Raw genomic sequence first — 20,559 nt, 5'->3', positions numbered from 1 at the left:
ACGATGCAGTGCTTCCCTGCTTTTTCTGGTCTCAGAGTTCAGTGTGGTTCTCTGTTCTCCATTCTGTATGTAAACTGAGATGTCTTCCTGTCCCATCTTCCATGCAGATGAGGCGAGGGGAGTTGTCTCTGCTCTCCATTCTGTATGCTAATGGAGATGTCTTCATCTTGTCACCCTTGTCAGGAGGGGTCTAGGTGTGTCTCCCAGCGCCCTTCACTGCTCTCTGCAAGTTTTGTCCTCTGATGGGTTTTGGTTTATGCAGAGGATGGGGGGCGGGCAGGGGGTGTCTTTCATGAGTCAGGCTGGATACTGCACCCTGGTTCCCCAAGAACACAGAGGTGTCTGGTATCAAGTCCCCCCGTTGATGGGGTGCTTGCGCTGAGTGAGTATCCCCATCACATCCTTCCTCCGTGGTACCGGGTCTGATCCTCCATCCATTGCAGCCGCCGCATCAGTCGTTGTATCCAACAAACCAGCAGAACCAGACCAATTGCTAGTCTAATTTGGAAACCGATGATCACCACAATGGGGTGAAGCATGAGATTTAAAAAACCTGTTGCTCTGGAGCTCCACCCAAGCAAAGTCTCCCACCAAGAGTGATGGCCTGTGTTTTTACCTTAATGGCAATGAGACCCATTCCCAGTGAAGTGGGGGAAACCTCCTTGTTGAGCTCAGGATAGGCATTTAAATGTTGTACAGTCCATATAGGCACAGAAAACTTAATATCACAACTAACAATGGTGGTTACATTATAGAAACCGCGATTAACATAAGGCACCATAGGTTGGACCCAATGTCCATTAATAAATACAATATTACCTCTTGTCCTTACACACACACACACACATGCTTTACCAACATAGACAATAACAGACCCCTCTTCCTGCATAAATCTAAGGAACGTTGAGACTTATTCCCAGGTTACCCATTCCTCCCAACCCTTATGGCTAGTTCCAATCAGGGGAGCACATGCAGGTGCAATGTGAATTTAAACCAAATTGCTGGCATGAGCTCGTCACCATGTGTGCCCTTCAATGGAATTACCCAGTCTGGGGGACCTTGCTGAGTCAGGTCATGTCCAGCTAAAGTCCAGTTCAGCAGTTCCCAGTTCACAATGAATTGTGTGATATTCTTGCCTGCTGGCGTGATCAGAGACAGCTTCAGTTCCTCTCCAGGTAACGGAGGTGTCTGAGTTCCAATGACAATGATGACAGGTAGGGGCATGGTTGTTCCCCAAACAGCGGAGGAAACCAGGGCTACCCTGCACCTTCCGCCACCCCGGAGGCTGTCACTGGGTGTGTTTGATGGTGTACGTCCCGTTCGAGACCACAACGGCTTACAGAAGAATGGGATGGAGTCTGGGGTGGTCTTAGTTTCATAACAAAACTTGAGTGACTCTCCGGTGGCACTCTGCGTGCAATTGGCAACGCTTTCCCAGGGGCAACCCGAGGAGTTGCCAACAGCGTAGAACTGGTAGCGACGCTGCAGGGCCAGGGGGTTGCTCACATTCCCATAGAATCCATGCATGTGGCACAGCAGGTTGCCTTCCTGGGCTCCAGCTGGCAAGCACCTCCCGAGGTTCGGAGGGATCACAGATACAGCATAGAGCCTGGACAACATCAGACTTCAGACACTTATGAACAGCAGGGTGCTGGTGCACCGGTGGGATGTCATGGCTTGTGTACGGGACCTGTGAGGGGGCAGAGAAGAGAGAAAAACTTCCCACACTCCCCCCGTATATACTGGGAGAGACTGGGACCAATATTACAGGGTGAACATGAAGCAGTGACCTACGTGAGGGTGGCCATAATAAGTTAAGGACTTTTCTGGCCTTTTCCTGTCTTAACATCGGGATAGGCACTGACCTGCCCACTCGATGCGTATTTTCCAACGGCTCAAAGACGTTCCTTCTTGCTGGCCAAGAAGGGTGGCCGACAGGATGGAGAAGACAGTTTTGAGGGTCAGGTGGTTTATCCTTCCATTCTTTGAGCTGTGAAGAATGAAAACATTTCCGCCAGGGTTTTCCATTTCTCCCATTCAGGATTTCTATCTGACACACACTGGGGCTGGCCCGATTCACAATACAGCTGCAGCCATCCCAGGTGTGCATAAAGAGCTGCGTAGCAGTGACAGAGGCAGTGTTGGTTTTAGTAGGGATGGCTTTCACCCTGGATCTTTCTAAAACAAAGTCAGTGGATTCATACACAGTTGAGAAACTTTGGCAGCTAGAAACTGAACCAAATTCCTCAGCACCTACACTGTTGCTTGCTGCAGGCAAGGATTCACTCTGAGCTAACTCAATCAACTCACTTCCTCACCCTTCAGTTGCAGCAAACTGCTTGCAAAAGTTAGCATGAGGTTTTACTCCTTCAGGAGCACTTTTAGGCAACAATCCATTTCCCCCAGAAATTTTGTCCTTTCCCTTTTCAGCTAGGGGTTGCTCTACAGAAACATCTTCCTGAGCATCTTTCTGGGTTTCAGTTGAGTCCAGAACGACTTCTGAGACAACTGACATATCCTCAATCAGCATAAGCTGAGAGGCACATTCTGTCTGCTCCTCAGACAGAAGACTGGAGACAAACTCTCCCCCAACAGATAAACTGCCATTCATAACAGTCACCAGGTTTGGAATTTCCTCCCCTTTGTTCCCAGACAAACTTTTGGAGATTGGGATATCTCCCTCATGGGCAAGTCATTACCCCCACCAGACACAGTCCTAGGAACACGTCCTTCCTGGGTTTTAATTGAGTCCAGAACCACATCTGGCACAACTGACAAATCCTCAGTCAGCATAAACTGAGAGGTACTTTCTGCCTGTTCCACAGACAGAACACTGGAGACAGTTTCTCCCCCGGCAGTTAAACTGCTTTTCTGACTAGACAAACAGTTTGAACATCCCTCCCCCTTGTCACAGACCACATGGCTTTTCACAGACAAACACTGGGAGATTGGGATGGCTTTCTTAACAGGCAAATCGCCACTCCCAAGAGACAAACCACGGGAGACAGTTTCTCCCTCATACCAGTTGAGCTGAACCTGTTTAGTGGTGGGTCTCCCTTCGGAGATCCTGTCCGCTGGCAATTGGGCTAACAACCCTGGGTTCCCCACTGTAGCCCTCACAGTGGGTCTCCTCCATACGTCGCACTGACGTCTTGCGATCAGCTGGGGAGGCCCGTGGGGAACCGGGCACCCCTACTGATCGTCAGACTCCCAGAGCCTCCACTCAGAAGAGGGGGCAGGGATCTGGCTTTGACAGGGAGTGGACGTGGGGGATGGACTCCTTACCGGGGCAGTGGGTTGTGGGGGAGCTCCCTGCATTAACTCCGTTTTCCGCATGACCTGAGACAAAGCATTAATCAGGATGCTGAGGGGCTGGCGATCATATTTTCCCATATCCTCCCCTAAATTCACCAGCTCCTTCCAAATCATGTTCCTAAGGGTCTGCTTGGGTCGGCGCTGCCCAGGGTTGTGGGAGGTAGGGGAATTAAGTTTGGAAGGGTGCCTGGCGGAGTGAGGGCCATTATTTGTAAATGTGATAGCCTGCACGGGCTCTGAGGTAGTCTTTTTGCTGACTTGTCTTTTCAAGACACCAGTTTCTCGCAGCAAATCTCCTGCCTGTTTGATTTTGGCCACTAGTTCACTCCAGGTTAGGTGTTCTAAATCCACAGTCCCCATGGTCAATTTTGTCTGAGAATTTAGTCCTGCAGAAGTGCTCTGTACTAATTCGTGTCCCTGATACTGGAAAGTGATAATCCCATTCTCTTCTGTCTGGGGTAATGAATCAGAGAGAGCTGCCAGCATTTTCTTTCCAATTAGGTAAGCTTCTGGGGCCTCTCCTGGTTTCTGCTCTTCCATTCTATACAGTTTCTTAAGGGAAGATGCAGGCAGTAATATTTTAAGAGCACTTATCATCCATTCCCGGGGTCCAGTGGCAGTCCGCTCCCAAGAACCTATGCCTATCTCTAGAGCATCTGCATCACAAGGAGAGGCGCATAACTGAGCCAGATGGGTTAAGTCCATGCCATCAGCAGAGGGGTACATTTGCCAAACACGGGCCAGCCATGCAACGGCTGTGTCACAGTTCAGTGGCCCCAGTCTCTCAGCAATAGCCTTGGCTTGACTAGGAGACCACCTTACTACATCCGTGACCAGCTCTGTTGTGGGAAGATCAGCTCCTGCAACTATGTGTTTAACCTCCCTTGTGGAAACAGGGGCAACATTATAGATTCATAGATTCTAGGACTGGAAGGGACCTCGAGAGGTCATCGAGTCCAGTCCCCTGCCCGCATGGCAGGACCAAATACTGTCTAGACCATCCCTGATAGACATTTATCTAACCTACTCTTAAATATCTCCAGAGATGGAGATTCCACAACCTCCCTAGGCAATTTATTCCAGTGTTTAACCACCCTGACAGTTAGGAACTTTTTCCTAATGTTCAACCTAGACCTCCCTTGCTGCAGTTTAAGCCCATTGCTTCTTGTTCTATCCTCAGAGGCTAAGGTGAACAAGTTTTCTCCCTCCTCCTTATGACACCCTTTTAGATACCTGAAAACTGCTATCATGTCCCCTCTCAGTCCTCTCTTTTCCAAACTAAACAAACCCAATTCTTTCAGCCTTCCTTCATAGGTCATGTTCTCAAGACCTTTAATCATTCTTGTTGCTCTTCTCTGGACCCTTTCCAATTTCTCCACATCTTTCTTGAAATGCGGTGCCCAGAACTGGACACAATACTCCAGCTGAGGCCTAACCAGAGCAGAGCAGAGTAGAGCGGAAGAATGACTTCTCGTGTCTTGCTCACAACACACCTGTTAATACATCCCAGAATCATGTTTGCTTTTTTTGCAACAGCATCACACTGTTGACTCATATTTAGCTTGTGGTCCACTATAACCCCTAGATCCCTTTCTGCCGTACTCCTTCCTAGACAGTTTCTTCCCATTCTGTATGTGTGAAACTGATTTTTTCTTCCTAAGCGGAGCACTTTGCATTTGTCTTTGTTAAACTTCATCCTGTTTAACTCAGACCATTTCTCCAATTTGTCCAGATCATTTTGAATTATGACCCTGTCCTCCAAAGCAGTTGCAATCCCTCCCAGTTTGGTATCATCCGCAAACTTAATAAGCGTACTTTCTATGCCAATATCTAAGTCGTTAATGAAGATATTGAACAGACCCGGTCCCAAAACAGACCCCTTCGGAACCCCACTCGTTATGCCTTTCCAGCAGGATTGGGAACCATTAATAACAACTCTCTGAGTACGGTTATCCAGCCAGTTATGCACCCACCTTATAGTAGCCCCATCTAAATTGTATTTGCCTAGTTTATCGATAAGAATATCATGCAAGACCGTATCAAATGCCTTACTAAAGTCTAGGTATACCACATCCACAGCTTCTCCCTTATCCACAAGACTGGTTATCCTATCAAAGAAAGCTGTCAGATTGGTTTGACACGATTTGTTCTTTACAAATCCATGCTGGCTGTTCCCTATCACCTTACCACCTTCCAAGTGTTTGCAGATGATTTCCTTAATTACTTGCTCCATTATCTTCCCTGGCACAGAAGTTAAACTAACCGGTCTGTAGTTTCCTGGGTTGTTTTTATTTCCCTTTTTATAGATGGGCACTATATTTGCCCTTTTCCAGTCTTCTGGAATCTCTCCCGTCTCCCATGATTTTCCAAAGATAATAGCTAGAGGCTCAGATACCTCCTCTATTAGCTCCTTGAGTATTCTAGGATGCATTTCATCAGGCCCTGGTGACTTGCAGGCATCTAACTTTTCTAAGTGATTTTTAACTTGTTCTTTTTTTATTTTATCTGCTAAACCTACCCCCTTCCCATTAGCATTCACTACGTTAGGTATTCCTTCAGACTTCTCGGTGAAGACCGAAACAAAGAAGTCATTAAGCATCTCTGCCATTTCCAAGTTTCCTGTTACTGTTTCTCCCTCTTCACTAAGCAGTGGGCCTACCCTGTCTTTGGTCTTCCTCTTGCTTCTAATGTATTGATAAAAAGTCTTCTTGTTTCCCTTTATTCCTGTAGCTAGTTTGAGCTCATTTTGTGCCTTTGCCTTTCTAATCTTGCCCCTGCATTCCTGTGTTGTTTGCCTATATTCATCCTTTGTAATCTGTCCTAGTTTCCATTTTTTATATGACTCCTTTTTATTTTTTACATCATGCAAGATCTCGTGCTTAAGCCAAGGTCGTCTTTTGCCACATTTTCTATCTTTCCTAACCAGCGGAATAGCTTGCTTTTGGGCCCTTAATAGTGTCCCTTTGAAAAACTGCCAACTCTCCTCAGTTGTTTTTCCCCTCAGTCTTGATTCCCATGGGACCTTACCTATCAGCTCTCTGAGCTTACCAAAATCTGCCTTCCTGAAATCCATTGTCTCTATTTTGCTGTTCTTCCTTCTACCCTTCCTTAGAATTGCAAACTCTATGATTTCATGATCACTTTCACCCAAGCTGCCTTCTACTTTCAAATTCTCAACGAGTTCCTTCCTATTTGTTAAAATCAAGTCTAGAACTGCTTCCCCCCAGTAGCTTTTTCAACCTTCTGAAATAAAAAGTTGTCTGCAATACTGTCCAAGAATTTGTTGGCTAGTCTGTGCCCCGCTGTGTTATTTTCCCAACATATATCCGGATAGTTGAAGTCCCCCATCACCACCAAATCTTGGGCTTTGGATGATTTTGTTAGTTGTTTAAAAAAAGCCTCATCCACCTCTTCCACCTGGTTAGGTGGCCTGTAGTAGACTCCTAGCATGACATCACCCTTGTTTTTTACCCCTTTTAGCCTAACCCAGAGACTCTCAACACTTCCGTCTCCTATGTCCATCTCTACCTCAGTCCAAGTGTGTACATTTTTAATATATAAGGCAACACCTCCTCCCTTTTTCCCCTGTCTATCCTTCCTGAGCAAGCTGTACCCATCCACACCAACATCCCAATCATGTGTATTATCCCACCAAGTTTCAGTGATGCCAACAATGTCATAGTTGTATTTATTTATTAGCACTTCCAGTTCTTCCTGCTTATTACCCATACTTCTCGCATTTGTATATAGGCATCTAAGATACTGGTTTGATCTTTCCTCCCAGTTTTGTCCTGACCCTCCTTTCTCTCTGCCAATATAGCCCACACTCCCTCTCGTTTCCGACCCATCTCCCAGGTCTCCATGTTCCCCACTTACCTGTGGGCTTTGCTCACCTGTCCCCGTCGAACCTAGTTTAAAGCCCTCCTCACTAGGTTAGCCAGTCTGTGTCCAAATAGGGTCTTTCCCGTCCTCGAAAGGTGAACGCCATCTCTGCCTAGCAGTCCTTCCTCAAATAGCATCCCGTGGTCTAGGAAGCCAAAGCTTATGCCTGTGTGGCCAATCGGGGTTAAATGGGTTTTGAGGGACAGCATCAGGGGGTATCTTTATTTTCCCAGGGGGCTCCAAATCACAATCCTCTCTCAACCTTACAGCTGCTACCACCCCCTTATGGGCACTAAGTTGGGCACGCAATTTACTAGTTTTTGCCTCACACTCCTGATGGTCTGCTGCTGCCTTTGCTGCCCTGTTCTCTTCTGCCAAGAAGCGAGTTGCTGCTCTTGCTTCTTCTAACAGAACTTTTGTGTGTGTTAACTCTTTTCTATACTGTTCTGCATTCCTGCTGGCCTTGTCTCTCTCCTCTTGTGTATCTCTAAGTACAGTCACCATTCTGAGCTTTTCTGCTATCAATTCACACCCGTCTGTCTCACATTTGTTCAAACGCTGTTGTAACTGCTTTTTCTCAAGCTCTAATTCCTGCCCTCTCTTTACCATTTCAACCATGTCCAGACATGCATAAAATTATGCCCATGCAGCAGCTGCATCCTTTGCACTACCACGTGGCTTAAAGGTTGTGCAATATTGTTCCAAGCTCAGACTAGCTTCAGTCAGGGGATTCTCACCCTTAAAACACCCCATTTCCCAGGGGCATTTCCCCTTTTTCATTACCCATCTCTCTATTAAATGCCAACCACAAACTATACGGAACATGTCTCAGAATCATCCGGCAAATGCTGAGATGTTCTGGGCTGACTTTATGCTCTAACATTCCATTCAAGTGATGGGCCCTGCTGCAGGGAACTGTGGTCAAACCGCACATGAATTCCAGATGCAGCAAAAGCTCCTTTAGCGGTACCCTGCTTTCAGGGAACACACCACATGCCGCTACCTCATAGCCTCTCCCCCAGCAGTTCCACATCACAGAAGGGGAAAGCTGGTATATTTTGACATGGTCATTGTCATCTTACCCACAAAAGCCCCAGCGGCAAGGGCAGAGGAGCACAGGGCCGGCCTTAGGGAAAATGGCAGCCTGGGCGAACTTGTATTTGGTGCCCTTGGCCCCCATGGGTGTGGTACCCCCCCCCATTTCCCCTGAACCCCCCCCTGTGCCCACATGAGGAAACTGACCTGGATGCATGGAGCGCACGGTGTTGCTCCTCGCTCCCCCCTCACAGCCCCCTGGGGGAGGACGTAGGAATGTTGGAGGGGTGAGCAGTATCTGTATGTCATTGCTGCTAACCCCGCCCCCATGTTCCTCCACCGGGAAGGAGCAGGGAGAAATCTGGGCACCTCCCACCTGGCGCTCCCCTGCCAGCTGGGAGCAGTTTCTAACTACGCCGGCAGTGCATGACGCCCCCTGGTGCTCTGGGCAGTTGCCCGGGAGGCCCACCCGTAAGGCCGACCCTGGAAGAGCAAACTGTGCCACAGAGCACACCTGTCCCTCCCACCCTCTCCCACACTACAGAAGAACTGGCACAAGGAAAGGCGAGGAGATGTGCTCTGTGGGTGAGATCCTCAGCTGGTGTGAATCAGCAAGTTTAGGCACCTGGTTTAGGGCAACAAGATCAGGAGTAGGGGGAGCTCGGAAGGCCTTCGAGCCAGAGGGTTTCTGAGGCCCGGGGTGGTGTATTTCATAGGGCCCAGGAGTAATAGGGAAGGCTGAGACAAGGAAATGGTTTGGGGATTGGGCTGGGGAGAGGGACTATCCGTATAATAATCAGGCTTTCAAGCAATGGCTCCCACCAGCTGAATGTGGAGAGGAGAACTGCTCCTCATCCTTTCCTTCCCTTCCCCAACGCATGAGTGATCAACTAATCCACATCGCTCACATTTCAGATAGGGAGTACTGAATAATTGCAGCAGACGAAGAATGAACTGCAAATGCAAAAAAAACTGTGGGCACAATTTGCTAATAGCTAAATGTCTAGCCACCTACCCTGTGTGGCCAATCTAATAGCTCGACATTTAGGGGGATGTTTTCAAAGGCATAAAGGGTAGCAGTTAGACACCCAACTCATTGGGAGTTGTTGCTCTTGGCACTGAAGATCAGCCCCTTAATTTCTAGCACTTGCATTCTCCATTAATTACATCCCTAACACTGAAGGCAGTTTTTAAAACAAGTCCCATCTCTTGGGGAAGGGGCTCTTGAAAAACATTTGACAGCAGGTCCTTTGCTAATTTGGGGTTTGTTTGGATGGAGGTCCGCAGATGAGCAACGGAACATTCACAGGTTTTTCCATGTCACTGAGAAAAGTTTGTCTCTTATTCAGTGATTTTATTCTTCTTGCATGACTTTAAATAACAGCTACCACTGATCAGTCTCATTGTTAACCTCTTATCCCAGTCGAATATTTGAAGTACTCTTGGAAACTGATATCAGACAGTCAGTTTGTACAGCCCATCTGTTCACTGTGGAAAGAGCTTGATTCATTAGGTCCTGTAGTCCTTACCATGATTGGGGAAAGACTGGAGTAAGTTCACTTCCAAAGGAGATCTCCGTATTTTAAAGACTGAAGATATTGATGGGAGGCCACTCTTTGTGTGGCCTTCCGTTCACACATAGCTCAGAAAATACTCAAGTTGTGTGCTTTTTTTTCCTATTTAAATTTTTAATTAAAAGAGACATAGTGCAGCAGAGAGATACACATGGAATATCATTAACGTCTGGTGAAAGTTAGATCGTCTTTTCTTTATCATAAAATATGGCGGTAACGCGTCTCCCTCCGTCGCCCTGATAGTCGGACCTCGTAGTCCACTGGCCCAGCTCGCCGGACTACCTTGAAGGGGCCCTGCCATTTGGCCAGAAGTTTCGACTCAGCCGAGGGCAGCAAGAGCCACACCCGGTCTCCTGGGCCAAAACTCCGCCCCCTAGTCCCGCGGTTATAGAGGCGTTCTTGGCTCACTTGGCCTGTATCAAGTTCTCCCGGGCAAAGGCCCTTAGTGTTTGGAGCCGCTCTCGGATGTGTAACGTGTACTGGGTGGTCCCGAGAACTCACGTCTCCTGGGCTTCCCACTCCTCCTTCAGGAGGTCCAAGATCCCCCTGGGCTGCCTTCCGTACAAGAGTTCAAAGGGTGAGAACCCTGTCGAGGCCTGGGGTACCTCCCTTATGGCGAACAACAGTGCTGCCAACAGTGTATCCCAATGTGTAGGGTCCTCCTCCACGAACTTCCGTAGCATGGATTTCAAGGTGCCATTGAAACGTTCCACCAGGCCATCTGTCTGCGGATGGTAAACAGACGTCCGGAGCGTTGGTATGTGGAGGAGGCGACACAGTTCGGCTATCAGTTTGGAGGACACATTCGTGCCCTGGTCTGTCAGGATTTCCGCAGGTATCCCGACTCTAGCAAAAATCTTCACTAGTTCATTAGCAATTGCAGGTGCTGTCGCCGTTTTTAGGGGAACGTGTCGCGTAGTCCACGATCACCACGATTCCCCGTCTTGCTTCTTTCAAGGGGGCCGACTAGGTCCATCCCAATCCGTTCGAAGGGTATGCCGACGACCGGCATGGGTACCAGGGGTGCCCGGACTATCCCCTTCGGTCCTGCCAGCTGGCATTCCGGGCAAGACGCACAATAGTCCCGAACCTCTTGGTGTATGCCCGGCCAGAAGAACCGGCGAGCCGCCCTCTGGAGGGTCTTCTCCCGCCCCAGGTGTCCTGCCCAGGGGTTTGCATGGGCTAGTTGTAGGAGGCCTTGCCGCAGCCTCCTGGGAATCAAGAGCTGGCGGAACGTCTCCTGGGTCTGGAGTTCCTGGGCGATCCGATATAGACGATCCCGCCATATCTCAAAGCGGGGGCCCTGTGGGGCTCATGGAGGCGGGTCTCCATCGGGGTCCGGCTGGTGGCTTGTTCCCAGGCTCTACTTAGGGTCGGGTCCTCCCTCTTCTCCTGAACACAGTCCACGTCTCGCTCCAGTTCCGCCTGGGCCTCTCCCACCGAACGGGGCCTGGCTGTGGGACGAGTTGCGGGTATCTCCTCCAACGCCGAGGTCCCTTCTCCGGGGTCGATCCTCGTCGTGCGCCCGAGCAGCCCCACTCCCGGAGGCCTCAGCCTGCCCGTTCGTGGGTCGGGTGGTTGGTACTTCTGGAGAACCTCCCCGAAGCCTGGCCAGTCTCTCCCCAGTACCACCGGGTAGGCTAACCTGGGGGCCACGCCCACCCGGAGGCCCCCCTCGCGGCGGCAGACTTCTATCTTCACCCAGGCCGTGGGGTAAGGGCAGATGTCCCCATGTACACATTGTAAGTGGATCGGGGGGCCCGAGAGTTTGAGGTTGGGGACCAGCCCCTCCCGTATGAGGGTCTGGCTGCACCCCGAGTCACGAGGACATTTGTGCGGATCCCCTCAACCCGGACGGGGACCACGAGCTTTCCTAGTCCTCTCTTCCGGGCCCTTCTTCCGGCAACCCAGGCTTGTCCATAATCGGACAATCCCGCCGAAAATGTCCCTCTTGTCCGCACTCCCAGCACCCCTCTCGGGCCTCGGCGGGTCCCGGGCCTCCACCCACTGGGCTCCCTCTCTCTCTCGTGGGAGCGGGTCCCTGTGGGTCGGTACCCAGTGTGTCCTGTGTCTGGACGCTGGGCTGGGGAGCTTCAGGGCCATGGGACGGGCGCCGGATGATGGCTCCCGGGCCCCCGATCTCTGGGGATTTCCTTTGCCCAGCCCGCCCCTTTGTCCGGAACTTCCTGTTGCCTGGGGTGGCGCCTCGGCCCCTTCGGCGGACAAGTAGTCCTCCATCAAGGTCGCTGCCGCTGAGAGGGTTGCCGGTTGATATCGGCGTACCCATGCCCTTCTTCCCGGGGGCAGGATCTGGGTGAACTGCTCCAGCGCCACCATCTCTGCTACCTGGGGTCCGGTTAAGCCTTCCGGGTTCAACCACTTCCAACAATGGTTCAGTATCCGTTGGGCTACAGCCCGGGATCGGGCCCCCAGAGGGTACTGTTCTTTGCGGAGGCATTGGCAATAGGTCTCCAGGCTAATGCCGGTGTGGTCCAGTATGGCCGCCTTCACCCGGGGGTATTCCAGGGCCTCCCAGGGGTCAAGGCTACAGTAGGCAGCCTGGGCCTGTCCCGTCAGATAGGGGGGCTAGTAAGGTGGCCCAGTGTTCAGCAGGCCACCTGGCGGCGGTGGCCACCCGTTTGAAGGTCACCTGGAACGCCTCTGGGTCGTCCTCTGGCCCCATCTTAGTGAGGCGTACCAGCAACTCCCCTACATTCTCCCTGGGACCGGCCCCACCAGGTACGGTGGCTGCAGCTCCCACCGGGTGTAATAGTGTGGCCATCTGCTGAACCAGGCGTTCTTGTTGTGCCTGTTGTTGGACCGCCAATTCCCGGAGGAGCTGCTGCTGGTGCTCTCGGTGCTGGGTTATCAGCAGCTGCTGCTGGCTGGCCATCTGCTGCATCATCTGCACCTGTTGCTGCTGCTGTTGGGCCGCCTGCTCTTGCTGCCGTTCCAGCATCCATTTTAGGAGCTTCTCCGTCTCCATCTTGGGGTTCAACGGGGTTCCCACGGTTCAACCCTGTTCTCACGGACCTTTCAGCAGGCCCAGATCGTTGCCTGCATTCTCCACCACGTGTGAGGGTTTGCGCCCCTCATCACAGGGCAGCAAGGCCCAGTGGCCAAAGTCCATAGAATTGCCCCTGGTTATAGGGCAGCACAGCCTAGTGGCCAGAGTCCACAGAAGTAGCCCTCGTTGCAGGGCAGCACGGCCTAGTGGCCGTAGTCCATAGGATAAGCCCTCGATACAGGGCAGCGTGGCCTAGTGGCTGTAGTCCATAGGATAAGCCCTGTTCCGAACCCACCCAATACAGTGTCCATAATATCTCTTTTAACTCTGGGGTGAGACGTATTCGGGAGGGACAATTTATGCGTCCTTATCCGGGCTAATAATATGGGGAGAGAAAAGGGTGTACACTTGGGCTTTATTTGTGGGACAGCGTGTACTGGCTGGATGAGGATCTCTGGGCCTGCACCCAGCTGTGAAGGGATGGCTCTGGCTGGCTCCATGGGACGTTCTGCTCCTGCTCCCAGCTGCTGTGGGACGGTGTGTAATGGCTGGATGAGGAGCTCTGGGCCTGCTCCGAGCTGTGAAGGGCCGGCTCTGGCTGGCCGGATGAGGCGCTCTGGGCCTGCTCTGAGTTGCGAAGGGTCAGCTCCAGCTGGCTGGACGAGGAGCTCTGAGCCTGCTCTTGCCCATGAAGGAGAGTCTCATCCCAGAGAGAGGAGCAGCAGAGACATTCCTCCTGCTCCCCGGAGGAGCCTTTGGCCTGCTGCGGGCAGGGCAGCCCCTCCTCATTCTCCCCCAGCAGGCGGTGTTCCGTTTGCCGGCTGCCTGCCTGGCACTCAGGAGGGGAGCGGGACTCGCTGTGCGGGAAGGGGCCCTCCGCAGGCACCTCAGAACCACTCCAGCTGGGTTCTTGCCCGCACTCGGCAATGCCACCGGGTCCCTATCCTGCGCTGCTGCCTTGTGTCCGCGGGAGCCGTGTGGCCCAGGGCAGGGCACCCAGCTGCTCCCCTGGCCCTGGGGTCGGGGCGTCCGGCCCAGCAGCTCCTCCCTCCCCATGCCCCAGATCCCCGCAGAGTCACCCTGCGTGCAGAGGGAGAGGGGGAGGATGGCTTGTGGGGGGGCTGGGCTGGGGGGTGGTTGTCATGAGCAGGGGCAGCAAGTTCTATGGGCCCATGGTACCCAGGCTCCAGCAATATTCAGGGCATGAGGGCCCGGTGCGGCAGCAATCCAGCCTTTCCATCTCTCTAGGATTCTCACTTACCTCAGATCTGGCGAGCCTCAGCACTGCATAAAAGATGAGACACAGCAGCAGGTCATTTCCCCGGGCTCAGACACTGTAGAACTAGAGAAAGCACTAGAAAACTCAGCTGTGACGCACACACGGGATTCCTGGCTCTGCTGCGGACGCAGGGGGCTGGCACTGGCTCGCTGGTTCTTGGAAAGTCCATGGTGTGGCTCCAGACCCTGTTCTGTGCCCGTCGGCCTGGCCTCGGGGCTGCACAGAGTCAGGGGCGGCAGGGGGCCAGAGCTCCGGCCGGCCGGCGGAACGGGGCCGCGGGCTGGCTGGCTCCCGGCCGTCCAGCGGAACGGGGCCGCAGGCTGGCCAGCTCCCGGTGCTCCGGCCGGCCGGCCAGCGGAATGAAACCCTGGGTTGGCCGGCTCCCAGCGCTCAGGGCAAGGGGAGCTCGCCCCCCGGCTGGGGCAGTGCCAGGCGGGCAGGACGGGGGTGTGGGGCTTTCAGAGCTGCCTCCGCAGGCACCTCAGAACCACTCCAGCTGGGTTCTTGCCCGCACTCGGCAATGCCACCGGGTCCCTATCCTGCGCTGCTGCCTTGTGTCCGCGGGAGCCATGTGGCCCAGGGCAGGGCACCCAGCTGCTCCCCTGGCCCTGGGGTCGGGGCGTCCGGCCCAGCAGCTCCTCCCTCCCCATGCCCCAGATCCCCGCAGAGTCACCCTGCGTGCAGAGGGAGAGGGGGAGGATGGCTTGTGGGGGGGCTGGGCTGGGGGGTGGTTGTCATGAGCAGGGGCAGCAAGTTCTATGGGCCCATGGTACCCAGGCTCCAGCAATATTCAGGGCATGAGGGCCCGGTGCGGCAGCAATCCAGCCTTTCCATCTCTCTAGGATTCTCACTTACCTCAGATCTGGCAAGCCTCAGCACTGCATAAAAGATGAGACACAGCAGCGTGAATCTCAGGCTCTCGAGACAGCAGGTCATTTCCCCGGGCTCAGACACTGTAGAAGCAGAGAAAGCACTAGAAAACTCAGCTGTGACGCACACACGGGATTCCTGGCTCTGCTGCGGACGCAGGGGGCTGGCACTGGCTCGCTGGTTCTTGGAAAGTCCATGGTGTGGCTCTAAGCCCTGTTCTGTGCCCGTCGGCCCAGCCTCGGGGCTGCGCAGAGTCAGGGGCGGCAGGGGGCCGGAGCTCCGGCCGGCCGGCGGAACGGGGCCGCGGGCTGGCCGGCTCCCGGTGCTCCGGCCAGCCGGCTCCCGGTGCTCCGGCCAGCCGGCTCCCGGTGCTCCGGCCGGCCAGCCTGCGGAATGAAACCGCGGGCTGGCCGGCTCCCAGCGCTCCGGCCGATGGAACGGGGCCGCGGGCTGGCCGGCTCCCGGTGCTCCGGCTGGCAGAACGGGGCTGCGGGCTGGCCGGCTCCGGCGCTCCGGCTGGCGGAATGGGGCTGCGGGCTAGTCTCCAGCAGGCTGTTCACCAGGTCTGCCACGAACTCGCAGGTGCTGGCCAGGTCCTTGGACGCTCCCTGGAGGTGCTGTTCGTAAAAGTGCTCCAGGGCTGCTCTGTCCGGGGAGTCGGGATCCCGGGTGCAGGAGCACCAGGGCCCTGCTTCGGCGTCCTCCTCCTCCTCCTCGCTGCTGGCGTCATAGCTGGACTCAGGCTCCATGCTTTGCCAGCAGATAATGGCCAGCATAATGGCCAGCACGGCATAGTACCACCCATCCCAAGCCATGTCATTGGGCCCCTGCTCGGCCTCCTCCTCCCCCTGGCTCTGGTTTGACCCCAGGCTCTGGCGTGGGCCCAGCCTCTCCTCTTGGTTCCTCTGCTGAAATTCCAACTGCAGGCGTGTCATCTCCAGGGCCAGCCGCTGCTCCAGCTGCTGCGCCCGCTGCACCGGCGCCGGGTCCTGCTTGTCGCTGACCATCTGGGGGTAGAGCACGATGGCCAGCACCACCAGGAAGAGCAGGCTGCCCACAGTCATGGCCTGGAGAAGGGGAGAGAAAATCACTCAGGGGGCGGAGGAGGGAAAGGATGGGGGAGGGGTATCCCGCCCCCCCTTCCACCTCTGCCAGAGTGCTGTCGTCGGGCACCTACAGGGTTAAACGTGGCCGGCCTGGCTGCCCCTCATAAACATGGCTGCCGGCAGGGGCGGGGCCTGCCCCTCACAAACATGGCTGCCGGCCGGGGCTGGCAGGGGCGGGGTCTGCCCTTCACAAACATGGCTGCTGGGACGGGGCCTGCCCCTCACAAACATGGCTGCCCGCTGGGGCGGGGTCTGCCGCTCACAAACATGGCTGCCGGCCGGGGCGGGGCCTGCGCAGGGCTGCCGGAAGCTGCCAGACTCAGGCGGCTGCAGGATGCGCGGGGCGCTGGGGTTCCTGCCCGAGCTGCTGCTCCGGGGCTGGGGGGGAGCTGTTGCCGCTGGCCGCCAGCACCGCCTTCCTGTGCTACTACTGGGTGCGCGTCCCGCAGGTCCGTCCGGTCAGCGCTGGGGGGGTCGGTCCGTCCGTCCGGTCAGCGCTGGGGTTGGTCCGTCCGGTCAGCACTGGGGGGGTCGGTCCGTCCGTCCGGTCAGCGCTGGGGGGTCGGTCCGTCCGTCCGGTCAGCGCTGGGCGGGGCGGTCCGTCTGACCGTCCGGTCAGCGCTGGGCGGGGCGGTCCGTCTGTCCGTCCGGTCAGCGCTGGGGGGGTGTCGGTCCGTCTGGTCAGCGCTGGGGGGGTGTCGGTCCGTCCGGTCAGCGCTGGGGGGCGGGGTTAGCTGCCGCGGGGTGGGGAGCTCCCCGGGCGGGGTTAGCTGCCGCATGGGGGTAGCTGCTGCCGGGGTGGGCTCCTCCGGACTGGGGGGCTGGGTTAGCTGCCGTGGGGGGGAGGGCGCAAGATGGAAGTTTTGCCTAGGGCGCGAAACTTCCTTGCACCAGCCCTGCTCCACCCAGCCTCTCCATACTCACTCTGTGGAGGTGTCTCCCTCTCTAAGGGAAGGTGCAGCTTAAGCCAGAGCTGGCCTATGCTAGGGTTACCATACGTCCGGATTTTCCCGGACATGTCCGGCTTTTTGGGACTCAAATCCCCGTCCGGGGGGAAATCCCAAAAAGCCGAACATGTCCGGGAAAATCTGGCGCCGCTGGGTGCTGGGCGGCCGGGGGCCCGGGGCTGGCGGTGCTGAGCGGCCGGGGGCCGGCGGGGCCGGGGGCCGGGGCCGGGTGGGCGGGCGGCCGGGGGCTGGCAGGGCCAGGCGGGCGGCCGGGGGTGCCGGGCGGCCCGGGGCCGGGGGGCGGCGGTGCTGGGCGGCCGGGGGCCGGGGCCGGGGGCCGGCGGTGCTGGGCGGCCGGGTGCTGGGGGGCCGGCAGTGCTGGGCGGCCGGGGGCCTGGGGGGCTGGGGGTGCGCGGGGGCCGGGGCCGGCGGTGCTGGGCCGGAGCCGCGCTGGGCCGCGGGCTGGGGCCAGGCCGGGGGCCGGCGGTGCTGGGCCGGGGCCGGCACCCCAGGGCCCGAGCCGAGCCAGCCTGGAGACGCCGGGGCCGGCCGCTGGAGAGGACCAGACTGGGCCGCGCCTCCTCCCCCCACCCCCCCAGCTTACCTGCTTCCTGCTTCAGGCTTCCCGCGAATCAAATGTTCGTGGGAAGCAGGGGAGGGGGCGGAGTTGGGGCGGGGACTTTGGGGAAGGGGTGGAGTTGGGGCGGGGGCGGGGCCGGGGCCCCGTGGAGTGTCCTCTTTTTGGACACTCAAAATATGGTAACCCTAGCGTATGCCAAGAGCAGGGCTCCAGGACGATCCACTCCCACTGTCGTCTTCCCCAGCCCTTCTGGCCAACTGACACCGGCGCCGGGTCCTGCTTGTTGCTGACCATCTGGGGGTAGAGCACGATGGCCAGCACCACCAGGAAGAGCAGGCTGCCCACAGTCATGGCCTGGAGAAGGGGAGAGAAAATCACTCAGGGGGCGGAGGAGGGAAAGGATGGGGGAGGGGTATCCCGCCCCCCTTCCACCTCTGCCAGAGTGCTGGGTCGTCGGGCACCTAGGGGGTTAACAGCGGCCGGCCTGGCTGCCCCTCATAAACATGGCTGCCGGCAGGGGCGGGGCCTGCCCCTCACAAACATGGCTGCCGGCCGGGGCTGGCAGGGGCGGGGTCTGCCCTTCACAAACATGGCTGCTGGGACGGGGCCTGCCCCTCACAAACATGGCTGCCGGCCGGGGCGGGGCCTGCGCAGGGCTGCCGGAAGCTGCCAGACTCAGGCGGCTGCAGGATGCGCGGGGCGCTGGGGTCCCTGCCCGAGCTGCTGCTCCGGGGCTGGGGGGAGCCGCTGCCGCTGGCCGCCAGCGCCGCCTTCCTGTGCTACTACTGGGTGCGCGTCCCGCAGGTCCGTCCGGTCAGCGCTGGGGGGGGATCGGTCCGTCCGGTCAGCGCTGGGGGGGGTCGGTCCGTCCGTCCGGTCAGCGCTTGGGGGGTCGGTCCGTCCGTCCGGTCAGCGCTTGGGGGGTCGGTCCGTCCGTCCGGTCAGCGCTTGGGGGGTCGGTCCGTCTGTCCGTCCGGTCAGCGCTGGGCGGGGCGGTCCGTCTGACCGTCCGGTCAGCGCTGGGCGGGGCGGTCCGTCTGACCGTCCGGTCAGCGCTGGGCGGGGCGGTCCGTCTGACCGTCCGGTCAGCGCTGGGCGGGGCGGTCCGTCTGACCGTCCGGTCAGCGCTGGGCGGGGCGGTCCGTCTGACCGTCCGGTCAGCGCTGGGCGGGGCGGTCCGTCTGACCGTCCGGTCAGCGCTGGGCGGGGCGGTCCGTCTGACCGTCCGGTCAGCGCTGGGGGGGTGTCGGTCCGTCTGGTCAGCGCTGGGGGGTGTCGGTCCGTCCGGTCAGCGCTGGGGGGCGGGGTTAGCTGCCGCGGGGTGGGGAGCTCCCCGGGCGGGGTTAGCTGCCGCGGGGGGGTAGCTGCTGCCGGGGGGGGCTCCCCGGAGTGGGGGGCTGGGTTAGCTGCCGTGGGGGGGAGGGCGCAAGATGGAAGTTTTGCCTAGGGTGCGAAACTTCCTTGCACCAGCCCTGCTCCACCCAGCCTCTCCATACTCACTCTGTGGAGGTGTCTCCCTCTCTAAGGGAGGGTGCAGCTTAAGTCAGAGCTGGCACATGCCAAGAGCAGGCCTCCAGGACGATCCACTCCCACTGTCGTCTTCCCCAGCCCTTCTGGCCAACTGACACCACCCACCTTCCATTATTACCCACTCTCTGTGAAGTCAGCCGGCGAAAAGAGGCCGCGGGCTGGCCGGCTCCCGGCGCTCCAGCAGGGGGAGCGGGGCCGTGGGCTGGCCGGCTCCCAGCTTGGAGCAGGGCTGCCTGTGCCCAGCTGGTGGGTGCATCCACCCGGGCAGGGAGAAAGTGCAGTGAGTCCAAATCTAAATGCACTGGTTGGTTTTTACCTTTCAAAAGTGAGGGCCAGTCTTTACTCTGGGGCTGGATCCTGCATGTTTGACGTTTTCTTTCCTACTAATCTGTCTAGCCATAACCTGGATTGCATGGGGTTTTCTCTCTCGCTCTCTCTGTCTTTCTTTCCTTCTCAACCCCACAATAGGTGCATTGGGCCTGATTCTGATCTCCAGCTGGTGTCAATGAGGGTTAGCCCCACTGAAGTGAGTTTGCGTGGGGGTAAAGTCAGTGTACGTGGGATCAGGATCAGGCCCGCTGCGTTCAAGGCTCGCGGGCTGTACCCAGAGCACAGGCGGGTCTCTGATCCCACTTCCCATCTGGCTGCAAATCGCTGCCTTCCTGTCCACGCACCCCACCCACCTTTGGGGGGGAAACTCCATTAGCCCCGAGTGGGGCTAGTTAGGGTCACTCCCTGTTCCGGAACATGCCCCGAGGATGTCGCCTTTGGGGGCAGCCCTACCTGAGAGCCAGCTGGGGCGGGACGGGATTGCAGGGGCCTGGCCCGGGGGTTCCCAGGTGGGATGTCCCAGAGACGGAGCATTCCAAAGAGGCTTCCTCTGCCTTGCTAGATGGGAACAGCAGGCACCAAAGCAGCGAGACCTGAGGAATCAGCCAGGGGGGGGGGGGGTGCTGTCAGTGCTGGAAATGAGGGGGGGGCACAGTCTACTTTATTGATGGAGGCAGGAAACGTTCTTTCCTTGTGATGTCTTTAAATATTTATTTCAGATGGGGGAGGGGCAGGTGAGAGAGAGGAGAACTGGGCAGCAGCTGGAGGGCCAAGAAATGCATCGAGCTTTTAAAAGCTGAACCAGCCCTGGGGAGGCTGGAGGTTTCCCCACCTGGGGAGGGCTGTGCAGGCGAATCGCAGCACGGGCGCCTCATTGTTCAGCCCAGCTGAGCTCATCTGGCATTATGCAGGGCGGCTGCTGCCTCTGTCTAGCAAACAGCAGCGCTCCCAGCAAAACTAAATGGGAGTCGTCAGTGGGCTTCTTTTAATCTCCAGCGCCTGCTTCCACAGTCGGCCGGCAGCGCTCTGGGCAGCCCCATGGTGTGCCCCTCCCCCGGCTGGCTTTGTGCCCCAGGGGATGCAGCTACCCCTGGGCTTGGCCCT

This window comes from Emys orbicularis, chromosome 3, assembly GCF_028017835.1.
Source record: "Emys orbicularis isolate rEmyOrb1 chromosome 3, rEmyOrb1.hap1, whole genome shotgun sequence".
Taxonomy (NCBI): Eukaryota; Metazoa; Chordata; order Testudines; family Emydidae; genus Emys; species Emys orbicularis.
This window is presented reverse-complemented; position numbering follows the sequence as displayed.